The sequence below is a fragment of the Eriocheir sinensis genome, chromosome 29 (genome assembly GCF_024679095.1).
Source record: "Eriocheir sinensis breed Jianghai 21 chromosome 29, ASM2467909v1, whole genome shotgun sequence".
In the NCBI taxonomy this organism is placed as follows: Eukaryota; Metazoa; Arthropoda; class Malacostraca; order Decapoda; family Varunidae; genus Eriocheir; species Eriocheir sinensis.
Genome location: NC_066537.1, coordinates 10,971,436 through 10,985,122, shown reverse-complemented (window position 1 = coordinate 10,985,122; position 13,687 = coordinate 10,971,436). Strand labels below are relative to the sequence as shown.

The 13,687-nt window shown below is 38.4% G+C and overlaps 1 long non-coding RNA gene across 1 annotated transcript; it reads left to right on the top strand.

The window, feature by feature from the left end:
- Positions 1-270: 270 nt before the first annotated feature.
- LOC127005041 (uncharacterized) lies at positions 271-7,634 on the top strand. Its single transcript, XR_007758245.1, has 2 exons — positions 271-3,114; positions 3,355-7,634. It is a non-coding gene; the product is annotated as an uncharacterized LOC127005041 (long non-coding RNA).
- Positions 7,635-13,687: the final 6,053 nt, after the last annotated feature.

Genomic DNA, 13,687 nt, shown 5'->3' with positions numbered 1-13,687 from the left:
GACAAGGGTGGCGGAGTGTGTGTGTGTGTGTGTGTGTGTGTGTGTGTGAAAAGGCGTTACACTTTAAAAATATGAAACCCACCATCCCAAAGAAAGGGCAACTAAGGGTGTTAATCCATACAAACCCAGTCCAATCCTCTCCTCACACATGTCTCAAACTATCTTTCTTCTTATCCTTATATGTAAGTGTAATGATACATAAAAAAAAAAAAAAAGTTGTCTGTATATAGAGCAGAGGGAGAAATGACCATGAGGAGCAGCGCGCCAAATGGACTCGACAATTTGGTTGGACTATAAATGTCCCTTAAAAACCAACAACCTAAGGAAGTATAGCAGTGGATATGAATTTATTACTACTACTATTTCCCTTTTCCTCTTTTCTTTCTGTTTGGGTGTTTTCTTTGCCTCCTCTTTTCTTGCTTTATATCTTTTATTACTACAACTATTCTTTTTTTCTTTCCTTTCTTTTTTTGTCGTTATTTATTTTCTACGCCTTTTCTTTTGGGGTAGTAACGTTTAGTAAGGTCAAGGAATGTTCGGTGCTCACGCTACATATCATAAGCTTAGTGAAGGACGGTAAAATTCTAACGACGGAGAAAAAAAAAAAGTTGAATGTGGTGTCTAGTTTTGGTTGCATCCAATCGGCAAACATGACTGAAGTTGATGTTTTAGCTAACTTATATATTAGTTGGATGTACGGAAAGTGTTGTATAGCAGCCAGAAACTATATCAAGGGAAAAAAACTGTAAATATGAGTGAAGATTGTGAGTTCTGTTCTTATAAATGTACTGAAAGAGGAGAGAGAGAAAGGATTGCAGTTTATGTTTTTAGCTAACTTATATATTAGCCAGACGTACAGAAAGTGTTTTAAAGGGATCATAAACTATAGCATGGGAAACACTGTAAATATGAGTGGAGATTGTGAGTTCTGTTCTTATAAATGTACTGAAAGAGGAGAGAGAGAAAGGATTGCAATTTATGTTTTTAGCTAACTTATATATTAGCCAGACGTACAGAAAGTGTTTTAAAGCGATTATAAACTATAGTATGGGAAACACGGTAAATATGAGTGGAGATTGTGAGGTCTGCTCTTATGAATGTACTGAAAGAGGAAAGAGAAAAAAAGGAAAGGATTGAAATTCATGTTTTTAGCTAACTTATATATTAGTCGGACATACGGAAAGTGTTTTACAGCGATGAGTAACTATATCAAGGGAAAAAAAACTGTAAATATGAGTGAAGGGTGTGAGGTCTGTTCTTATGAATGTACTGAATGAGGAGAAAAAGAAATTATTGAAATCGCTGTTTTTAGGTGACATAAATTATACAGTTAAAGGAAGTTTTAAAGCTTGTGGAAACTATATCAAAGGAAGAGTGACTTTAAAATATGACTAAAGGAAGAAAAGGAGAGTGAAGGAGGGAAAGGGTTTGAAGGGCAGACTATACTATATTAATGAAGAAAAGGAAGGAAAGCAAGGGTCTGAATGGCTAACTTTACTATATTAACGAAGAATGGAAAGGAAAGAAAGAGCATGAATAGTAGAAAGGGAAGGAAAGCAAGGGTCTGAATGGCTAACTATACTATATTAACGAAGAATGGAAAGGAAAGAATGAGTATGAATGGTAGAAAGGGAAGGAAAGAAAGGGTATAAATGGTTGACTCGAGCATATCAAAGACGTGAATGGAAGACAGACGTAAAGTAGATAGGCCGATAAAAAGACACAAGATGAAAACCGGTGATGATGATGATGACGGTGGTGATGATGCAGAAAACGAAGATACTTAAAATAATTACTTTGTTGTTTGTTTAGGGTTTGTGTACTCAGTGTGTTATTAATTAAAAGTTTGTGTGTGTGAGCGTGTGGGCGAGAGGAACTGTTTACCTACAGAATGAAAGAAAAAGGAAAACAAAAGAATGGATATAAAAAAGATGAAATAAAGCAACATAAATACATAAGCTTAAAAGTAATCCTCATTTTTGTAGGATTAATAAGCTTGTCTATCTGTCTGTCTGTTTCTGCCATTCCTTTAGTGAGAGCAGATTTTAACACCTTTTTTCATATCGGGCAGACTTGGGTCAGACATTCGATAATAATAATAGTAATGGTTACAATAATAATAATCTCACTTGCAAGAACAATATTACTCATGACATTCTATTCTATTAGTTTGCTTAATATTATGGTCTTTATTTTCTATTTATACTCCTTACCAATATTTTTTTTCATCTTTTCCCTTTTTATGATTTCGTATTGTGAATTTTCGGGCATCATTTACCCCAGACAATAATATAATCTTAATTTCCTTTAAATTTAATCCTTACCAATATTTTCTTTAATTCCTATCCTTCTTATATTATCTTCTAATGTGAAATTTCTTGCATTATTTTCAAATTTCTTAACTCCAAGGGAAACTTATATTACCTTGAAAATCTTAAGCACAATTTTCATACACTCCAAACAATATTTTATTTATCCATTCACTTTATATAAACTTCTATTATGAATTTTCTTGCATTATTTTACCGCAGAGGAAGAAATATTACTCTAACAACCATCACTTTATATATAACCTTTATCTTTTCACTCTCTCCATTAAATTTGCCTCATTTCTCCTTACATTTTACCTCCTTTTCACTCCCCATATGTTTCACCTTTTTTCCCTTGTAATAAAAACATATGAAACGGAATTATAAAAAGTCTTCCCAGAGCAACGCAGCAATATATAAGTCCCTGTATCTTGGGTGTGGATGACGGTAACTCAGTCTGGACCACGTCTTCGGAACACTTCATACATTCGCCTATATCAGCGTTGCCAAATTATCATACTAACCGCAATGAATTTTCGTAGTTTCTCCCCGATAACTATTACAAAAAGGAAAACCATCGATATTTAACGGTTTCAACGATAACTTTAACAGACTATCGTTATTTATGAAGGCACGACAGTTTTGGGGGGCCTAAAAATGATTGATGCAATGCTCAGATCATGACAATTTGGCAATGCTCGCCTATATTCATAAACGTATCGAGCTCCCGTGACACTTATTTCCAAGGCCGCAGGGAAGATTAATCGTTTTTTTCATGGGTGGTTTTTGTGTTCATGGTGCAGAGGTCACGTAAAACTATCACCAGGCTCACACTTTATACATTCGCCTAAAGTCATAAATGTATCGAGCTCCCAATGACTATTTTCCAAGGGCACAGAGAAGATTAACCGGGTATTTTCATGGGTGATTTTCCCGTTCATGGTGCAGAGGTCATATAAAACTATCACCAGGCTCACACTTTATACATTCACCTGTAGTCATAAACATATCATTTTTCATGGGTTTTCATGTTCGTGGTGCAGAGGTCATGTAAAACTATTGCTAGCATCACGAATTGGTCCATGAAAAGCCCGGCAACTTCTATAGGCTCTCAATGCAGTCCATGAAATAGCCCAGGAACTTCTATAGGGTCACAAAACACTCCCTGAAAAGCCCAACAACTTCTATAGACTCACAAAACACTCCATGAAAATCCAAGTCATTTCTATAGACTCACAAAACACTCCATGAAAAGCCCCAAAACTTCTATAGACTCACGAAACAGTCCATAAAAAGCCCGGCAACTTCTATAGACTCGCGAAACACTCCATGAAAATCCAAGTAACTTCTATAGACTCACGAAACAGTCCATGAAAAAGCCTGGCAACTTCTAGACTCACGAAACAGTCCATGAAAAACCCAGCAACTTCTACGAGAGGCCTTTCAAACAGGTGAACGTAGGTGCCAATACGTTTAAGAATGCGGAATTTTGTATCTCGAGGCGTGTCATTGTAACTGCTGGTATGTCTCGGGAAACGCATTGTACTATCCGTAACTTAAGACACATAGTACTCTTGTAGCCATATGTGTGTGTGTGTGTTGAGGTCAGACATTCAGCCATCCATTCAGCCAGTGTGTGTGTGTGTGTGTGTGTGTGTTCGGGGAAAGTAATTTAAGAGTTGAAAGTGAAACAGAAAAGTCATCAGAAGGTTTTAATTAATTTAGTGTTCTCGCCGCGCCTCTTAATAAGTTGTAGACTCGGAAATTCGTCAACCTTTTCCTTGTTTTTTTTTCTTCTTTATTATTATTTTATTTTTCTATTGTTATTTTTTACTACTGTTTGATCTATTATTTCTATTATTCATTCTATTTTTATCTTTCTTTCCTGTTGCTGTTATTTTTTTTGTTATCTTTTACTATTTTTTCTATTATTTATTTCTATTATTCATTCCATTCTTGTATTTTTATTATTTTTGGGACCATTAGTCCTTTAGAAATTTTGTTAGTATGTACTTGTGTTCTTAGTTCTGTTCATTAGTGTTTTTTTATCAATGTATATATTTTTTTATCTCAGTTATTTTTTGTTGTTTTCAGTTATTCGCAATTGTTTCATTATTCACAGTTCTTTTCTTTGTCATTTTCTTCTTGTTATTTGCAATTGTTTTTATCAGTTACTTTTTTTGTCATTTTCCTATTGTTATTTGCACTTGTTTGATCTTGTATATTCACTAGGTTTATTTTGTCATATTTTCATTGATATTTTCTTCCGGCCTTTCTTTGTTTTGTTATGAAGTCATTGAACATTGTAATTTGCACCTGTTGGTATTGCTAATAGTTTTCATCTTCACTTATTATTATTTCTTTGCACTTGTTAGTATATATATTGTGTTCCTCTTTTGCAATCTTCTCTTAACCTGGTAGCAGCGACAGGCCAAGTTTGTGGCTTTACCGTGTACCAGCGACAGGCCAAATTTTTGCCATGATATAAACCCCCCCAAAAATAGATGATGCATAAACTGATCACAAATGCGTATATATATATTATGAAATGGTTTGCGTGAGTGATGATTTTTTCTCATTACTCTCACTTAGAGGGAAGGGCGTATAAGAAACATGATCCCCGCAGCTACCGGGTTAAGCTATGGTAAATCTCACTCCCTTCTCATTGGATTTTTGTCCTTGTAATTTGCATCTGTTCGTGTTGATATGAGGTTTTTTTTTTTCATATTTCTTAACTTATCATATCTTTGCAATTGTTAGTATATTTTTGTTGCTGTGTTGTGTATCATTGTCATGGATTGCTCAAACGGACATTTTTGTTATTTATTTTCAAGGCTTCGTAATTATCTGGTAAATCACTCAAGCCTCTCATTGTATTATTTTCTTATGCTTGTTATTCTCAGTACTGTGAATCATGTGCATTAATACTGTTTTATGTTATTATACTTTGCAAATTAACTTGTATTATTGGTAAATCACTCAAGCTTCTCGTATTTATCTCTCACACTTGTTATTCTCGGTACTATCAATCATGCACATTATTACAGTTATCATTATACTCTACAAATTAACTTTTTTGGGGGTAATTCTCTGGTAAATCACTCAAGCTCCTCATTATATTTATCTCTCACACTTGTTATTCTCAGTACGATCAATCATGTGCATTATTACAGTTATCATTATACTCTACAAATTAACTTTTTTGGGGGGTAATTCTCTGGTAAATCACTCGAGCTTCTCATTGTATTTATCTCTCACTTGTTATTCTCGGTACTATCAATCATGCACATTATTACAGTTATCATTATACTCTACAAATTAACTTTTTTGGGGGGTAATTCTCTAAGTCACTCAAGCTTCTCATTGTATTTTCTCATTATTGTTATTCTCAGTACTATGGGTCATTATAATTGCATTGTGTTATCATTCTCTGCAAATTAATAGACATTGACAAAACTGGAAATTCTTGGGAGATTCACTCAGCTTCTCATCGTACGTATTTTACTCACTCGTTATTCTCAGTGCTAACAGTTGACTCATTGTTATTGTTCAGATAAACGTGACAATAAACACTTCCCCCTTCCTCAGTAAGAGTTTAGGCTAAATCTCAATGGTGGATGCTGGGAAGGGGTTTTAATATTATTGGTGAATCTGTCAATCTGAAATGCATAATATTCTCTCTCAAGCCAGACTCCTTGCCAGTTTTGTTCAGTAAGAGAAGAAAGGCGAAGTTATGAAAAGAGGAGAAAAAAATAATATTCTGCTGTACTTTAAAGGAATCAGGAGAACTTCCATTGCTTATTATCTTTATTTTAAGTCATTATTAATTACTTTTCACTGTTTTCTCATTTCTACTCTCCATATAGGGGCAGTGATTAGCAGACTTTTTCTTTGTTTATTTATTTTTGCCCTTGAGCTGCCTCCTTTACTGAAAAAAAAATAATAATAATAATTCCACCTCAACCCCAATGGAAACAGAAGCATCGGTCCGGTTCCTCCCAACTCTCCTGTTTCCTCCGTTTTCTCTCTTCTTCTTCTTTTTTTTTTTTTCTTTCTTTTTTTTCCTCCTGTTTTTATTCCACGTCTTCTGACACAGGTATTCTCTCTCTCTCTCTCTCTCTCTCTCTCTCTCTCTCTCTCTCTCTCTCTCTCTCTCTTTCTTTTGCAGCTTCTCTTTCTTTTTCTTTTTCTTTCTCGTATTTCCCTTTTACTGTGCGAAAGAATCCGTCTTTTTTTTTTTTTTTTTTTCTGCACCTTCATGTGAGCTTGCTTTTTTTTTTTTTTTTATATAATCTTTTTTATACATCCCATCTTCCTCTTCCTCTCTTCCATAGTTAAGCAAATCATTTTAATATTTTGCATCCTCTTTTTCATGTTTTATTTCTCATTTCTTTTATCTTTTGCATTCAATCAGCACTTTCCTTTTTCTTTTTCTCCTCCCATTCCCCTCTTCTTTCCTTTCTTCCATAGTTCAGCATTATCTTTTTTTTTTTTTTTTTCATCTTTCCTCTTGTTTATCTCTTTTTTTTTTTTTTACTTGCATTCAACTGACACTTTTTCTTTTCTCTTCCCCTTCTCCTCTTCTTTCCTCTCTTAAATAGTTTAGCATTATCTTCTGTTGCTTCTCCTCTTTCCTCTTATTTTCCCTTTTTTTTTAACTTGCATGCAATTCACAGTTTTTTTTCTCTTCTCTTCCCCTTCTTCTCTTCTTTCCTCTCTTCTATAGTTTAGCAAGTTATTCTAATCTATTCCTTCTCCTCTTTTTCTCTATTTCTTTCTTTACCTTTCACACACACCTACCACTTCTCTTTTCCTTTTTTCCTTTCTTTTCTCTTCCTCTTTTGGTTCATCTCTATTTCTCTCTGTCTCTCATTCTTTATTATTCACAAGCAATTTACACTTTTATTTATCTCTTTTTCTCCCCTTTATTTTCTCTCCTCTCTTCCATTCCATAGTTAGGCATTTTATTGTAATCTCTTTTGCTTCTCCTTTCTCTTCCTTTTATGTATCTCTCTCTCTCTCTTTCTCCCTTTCATATGCATCTGCCGATTTATTTTTCTATCGGTGTTTTGTTTTTCATCCTTGGCAAACGGAATTTTAACGAGTCAATACCATGTCCGATTTTTGCTCTTGGAGTTTTTTAATGATTCACTTTATCCTCTTTTTTTTCTGCATTATATTCAATAGCAAACATGTCATTCTTGTCGTTTGTTGCATCATTCTCGAACATTATTCTTATTATTGTTGTTATTTTTCCTTCATGTCCTTCCCCCTACCTAAAAATATTCTTTACGAAGGTCAGTGTGTGTGTGTGTGTGTGTGTGTGTGTAAGAAACGAACAAGGCCATCTTGATATTACACTATTAATACTACCTTAGCATAATGCCATGTTTATGTGTATGTTTGTACGTGTATGATATATGTGTACAGCATCAAGGTATGTGTATGTGTGTGTGTGTGTGTGTGTGTGTGTGTGAGTGTGTGTGTGTGTTCCCGGTAAGGTGATGTTAGGCTTAAAGGTGTTTTTTGTACATATTTTGTACTCGAAGGCTTGTACATGAGGTACATTCCCTAGCAATAAACTATACCTGGACACTGTGTTTATTTGGCCCATCCATACATTTTTTTTTTTTGGGGGGGTGGGGGAGTGTGTGTGTGTGTGTGTGTGTGTGTGTTACTGGTGAAATAAGTAAAATGTGGTGTGTTGGTTCCTTAGAGTTACTCACAGAAAAGTAGAAAAGTAAGAGGTTGTATCACTCCATAACACTAAAAAAAAAAGGTTGATTTACTTAGGTGAGGTGAGGTAAAGGTAAAAAATAAATGTATAAAAGGAGGTTAGGTATGTGTGGAATAAATAAAGGAAAAAAAAAGGCAAAGTTACAATAACATACAAATAATGGTAGGGAAAAAGAGATACATAAATAGAAGGAATACAGTTAAATAGATATGATAAAAAGAAAAATTACACGAAATAACTAAATATCTAAATGAATAGCTAATATAGAATAAATCAATATACACAATCAAAAGAATAAGCACACACAAAAAAAAAAACAAATAAATGAACATCTAAAAAAGTGAAACAAAATACACAATAAAATGAATAAATACAAAAGATAATCAAAACAAATACATGAAAGCCTGAAATATAAAGAACTAATTAGCCATCTATTCTTTCTCGTCCCAAAATAAACATTCCATATACCTACTTCCCCTTCTTCCTTTCCTTTTTCCAGTCTTCACATGGCTTGATAACCCTTCCCCTGCCCTCTGCTGCTCTCGTTTTCCCCATCTCATCATTCCATTCTTATCAATTCTTTTCTCGTCCCAAAATAAACAATCCACATGCTTCCCCCTCTCATTCCCTTCCTTCCCCTTCTTCCTTTCCTTTTTCCAGTCTTCACATGGCTAGTAAACTCTTCCCCTGCCCTCTGCTGCTCTCGTTTTCCCCATCTCATCATTCTGTTATCAATTCTTTTCTCCTCCCAAAATAAACATTCCACATGCTTCTCCCTCTCATTCCCTTCCTTCCCCTTCTTCCTTTCCTTTATCCAGTCTTCACATGGCTTGATAACCCTTCCCCTGCCCTCTCCTGCTCTCTTTTTCCCCATCTCATCATTCTATTCTTATCAATTCTTTTCTCGTCCCAAAATAAACAATCCACATGCTTCCCCCTCTCATTCCCTTCCTTCCCCTTCTTCCTTTCCTTTTTCCAGTCTTCACATGGCTAGATAACCCTTCCCCTGCCCTCTGCTGCTCTCGTTTTCCCCATCTCATCATTCTGTTATAAATTCTTTTCTCCTCCCAAAATAAACATTCCACATACTTTTTAATTTCCTCGCAGCACCTGACAAATGGCTTTCCTTTATTGTTACTGTATTACTTTATCTTGCAGTTCGTTCTCAAGTCTGTCTGTCACTCCCTTTGTCCATTTGCTCTCCTTACCTCTCTGTGCTTGTCCGTGTGAAGTAAATAAATGAAAAATAACACACACACACACACACACACACACACACACACACACACACACACACACACACACATACATACACACTTACACACACCCACACACACATACAAAGGAGAGTGCGCGAGTGTTTTAAAATGAGAAAAATACAGCACGACATGTCATTAATTTTGTCACGAGGATGAATGCGTTCTTAAGTGAGATGTATGGGAACGAAGGCAGGAGTCATTATCCGTAAGTGCTCTCTCTCTCTCTCTCTCTCTCTCTCTCTCTCTCTCTCTCTCTCTCTCTCTCTCTCTAATTAGTGTGATTAGAGTCAGTGTTTACCTCTGATTGTGTCCCATAATTGTTCCTTGTTATCTGTTGTACAATGACCATCAAAACACACACACACACACACACACACACACACACATCCCCTTTCTCTCCTCCCTTGTATTCTTCTCCTTCTTTCTTTCCTTTTTCCATATTCACCTTCCCCTCCCTTCTCACATTCTTCCCCTTCCTCCTTTCCTTTCTCCATATCCTCCTTTCCCTCCCTTCTTTAATTTTTCCATATTCCCCTTTCCCTCCCTTCCCCTTCCTTCTTTCCTTTTTTCCATCTTCCCCTTTCCCTCCCTTACCCTTTTCTTCCCCTTCCCTCTTTCCTTTTTTCCATCTTCCCCTTTCCCTCCCTTCCCCTTTTCTTCCCCTTCCCTCTTTCCTTTTTTCCATCTTCCCCTTTCCCTCCCTTCCCCTTCCTTCTTCCCTTTTTCCATATTCCCTTTCCCCTTCCAACTAGGTAAACACACACACACACACACACACACACACACACACACACACACACACACACACACACACACACACACACCGCTCTGATCAGGGTCACAATCATAAATATTTTTTTGGGAGGGAGGGGAGCCAGAATGAGTAACCTAACCATGAGAAATGCGAGACACACTGCGCTTCACCATGCACCTTGAGGTATAGCCAAATTCACCATCTTATTGACGATTTATCAACACAAAATTTGGGAGGGCGGGGGGGGGGGCTCGTCTGGCTTCCCTTGTCTGTCTGTGTTACTGGTTCCGATAACACAGTGGTCTAATATTCTTTTTCCGGCCCTTCTTTCCCCTCTCCAAATTCCCTCCCCCTGCCCTTTCCAGCTCTCATTTTTCTTTTTCCTGCCCTTCTTTCCCCTCTCCAAATTCCCTCCCCCTGCCCTTTCCAGCTCTCATTTTTCTTTTTCCTGTCCTTCTTTCCCCTCTCCAAATTCCCTCCCCCTGCCCTTTCCAGTTCTCATTTTTCTTTTTCCTCCCCTTCTTTCCCCTCTCCAAGTTCCCTCCCCCTGCCCTTTCCAGCTCTCATTTTTCTTTTTCCTGCCCTTCTTTACCCTCTCCAAAATCCTCCCCCTGCCCTTTCCAGCTCTCATTTTTCTTTTTCCTGTCCTTCTTTCCCCTCTCCAAATTCCCTCCCCCTGCCCTTTCCAGTTCTCATTTTTCTTTTCCTCCTTCTTTCCCTCTCCAAGTTCCTCCCCTGCCCTTTCCAGCTCTCATTTTCTTTTTCCTGTCCTTCTTTCCCCTCTCCAAGTTCCCTCCCCCTGCCCTTTCCAGCTCTCATTTTTCTTTTTCCTGCCCTTCTTTCCCCTCTCCAAGTTCCCTCCCCCTGCCCTTTCCAGCTCTCATTTTTCTTTTTCCTGCCCTTCTTTCCCCTCTCCAAATTCCCTCCCCCTGCCCTTTCCAGTTCTCATTTTTCTTTTTCCTGCCCTTCTTTCCCCTCTCCAAATTCCCTCCCCCTGCCCTTTCCAGCTCTCATTTTTCTTTTTCCTGCCCTTCTTTCCCCTCTCCAAATTCCCTCCCCCTGCCCTTTCCAGCTCTCATTTTTCTTTTTCCTGCCCTTCTTTCCCCTCTCCAAGTTCCCTCCCCCTGCCCTTTCCAGCTCTCATATTTCTTTTCCTGCCTTCTTTCCCCTCTCCAAATTCCCTCCCCCTGCCCTTTCCAGCTCTCATTTTTCTTTTTCCTGCCCTTCTTTCCCCTCTCCAAATTCCCTCCCCCTGCCCTTTCCAGCTCTCATTTTTCTTTTCCCTGCCCTTCTTTCCCCTCTCCAAATTCCCTCCCCCTGCCCTTTCCAGCTCTCATTTTCCTCATCTCATCATTCCATTCTTATCCATTCATTTCTAGTCCCCCCAAAAAAACATTACACATACTTCCCCCTCTCCTTTCCCTTCTTCCTTTCCTTTTTCCAGTCTTCCCATGGCTAGTAAACCCTTCCCCTTCCATTCCCTCCATCTCATCTTTTCCGTCCTCTTTTTCCCCTTTTCACAGCCTCTTCAAAGCCTAGCCAACTCTTTCCTTACCTTTCCCTTCCCCTTTCACCTCTTCAAGCCTGGCAGGTGGAGGTTCGAGCCCCGTTCAGGCCGAGAATTTTCCGCTGACAAGGAGTGGTTACTGTCCCCCCTTGAGCATGGAGGATGGGGAGTGGTGTGTGAAGGTCCCGCCAGAGATGAACTATGATGAGCTTGAGAAGGTGCTTGCCGGCGATAAGTCCAGCTCATGATCAGGTCAGGGTAGTGGTGGCGGATTACACACACACACACACACACACACACACACACACACACACACACACACATATTCAAGGTTTAATGGCTGGCTCTTAAAACCGGGTTAATTAAAAAAGAAGTGTCTTTGTTCTGTAATGTCGTGATAATTATAGTAATGTGTTTGTCAAGGGTATTCAATGACTTTTATCCTCGGCATTACTACTGTTATTATTATTATTATTATTACTATCATTATTTAGTTATCATTTTTTTGTTTCTGCTTTTATTTTTTACTATTTCTATTTCTATTTTATTTATCATTATTCTTTTTTTTTTTCTACTTATTTCTATCCTTTCTATTTCCTTTGCCTTTTTTTCTGCCTCCCATTCATTTTTTTTTCTTGAGGGGAGAGGACAAATTACAGATAGGATTGTAGTACTCTCTCTCTCTCTCTCTCTCTCTCTCTCTCTCTCTCTCTCTCTCTCTCTCTCTCTCTCTCTCCCCATCACGAAGGGGGCAGCTCAGGGGATCTTTGGCCCATTTTAATTTCCCTCGGGTGTGCACTAAGCTCCTGAAATTAAAAAAAGGGGAAAAAAAAGGAAAACAAGCAAGGACTATATATATCACATGGCTGTGGTCAACCGCATCACCTTTCCCTTCCCCATATCTTTCCTTTCTCTTCCCCTTCCTCCTCTACAAGCCTAGCAAATTTTTTCCTTATCTTTTCCTGCCCTCCTTTCCCCTTTCCTTTTCATCTTTCCATAGCTAGTAAACCCTTCCCTTATTTTTCCTTGTCATACTTTCCCCGTCTCCTCATTCCGGGCTCTTGCAGACTCCTTACGTTCTTATGTTCTTATGTTCCTTCTTCCCGTTCTCACAGGTTCTCCACTTTTACAAAATTCTTCCCCTTCCCTTTCCTCTCCTCCTCTCCCTTTTTCACATCTTCCCTTCCCTTCCCTTCCCTTCTTTTTCCCTGCCATCCTTACCCCATCTCCTTCTTCCCTTTCTTACAGGTTCTCCACTTCTGCTAAATTCTTCTCCTCCCCTTTCCTGTCCTTCTCTCCTTTTTCCACATTTTCCCTTCCCTTCTTTTTCCCTGCCATCTTTTCCCCATCTCCTTCCCCTTCCCACAGATTCTCCACTTCTGCTAAATTTTTCCCCTTCCCTTTCCTGTCCTCCTCTCCCTTTTCCACATTTACCCTTCCCTTCTTTTTCCCTGCCATCCTTTCCCCATCTCCTTCCCCTTCACAGATTCTCCACTTCTGCTAAATTCTTCCCCTCCCCTTTCCTGTCCTTCTCTCCCTTCTCCACATCTTCTCCAAACTTAACAAATTCTTCAGTTCCCCTTCCCCTTCCCTGCCCTTCTTTTCCTTCTCCAAAGCCTAGTCAATGATCACTCAGTTCTTTTCCCTTACATTCTTTTCTTTTAGTCCTTTCCCTCCTCCTCTTCCCCTCTTCTTTTCTCAGTCCTTTCCCTCCCCCTTCTTCTCTTACTTTTTCTTCTTTTCTCACTCGCTCCCCTCCTTTTCCTCCTACTCCCTTCTCTTAGTCCTTTCCCTCCTCCTACCCCTTCTCCTCTTCCTCTCTTCTTTTCTCAGTCCTTTCCCTCCCCCTTCTTCTCTTACTTTTTCTTCTTTTCTCAGTCACTTCCTCCTTTTCCTCCTCCCTTCTCTTAGTCCTTTCCCTCCTCCTCTTCCTCTCTTCTTCTCAGTCCTTTCCCTTCCCCTTCTCCTCTTACTTTTTCTTCTTTTCTCAGTCGCTTCCCTCCTCTTCCTCCTCCTCCCTTCTCTTAGCCCTTTCCCTCCTCTCCTTTCCTTTTCTCTTCTCTCAATTTTTTCCCCTTTTTCATCTTCCTCTTCCTTCTTTTTCCCTTCTGAGACCACCAA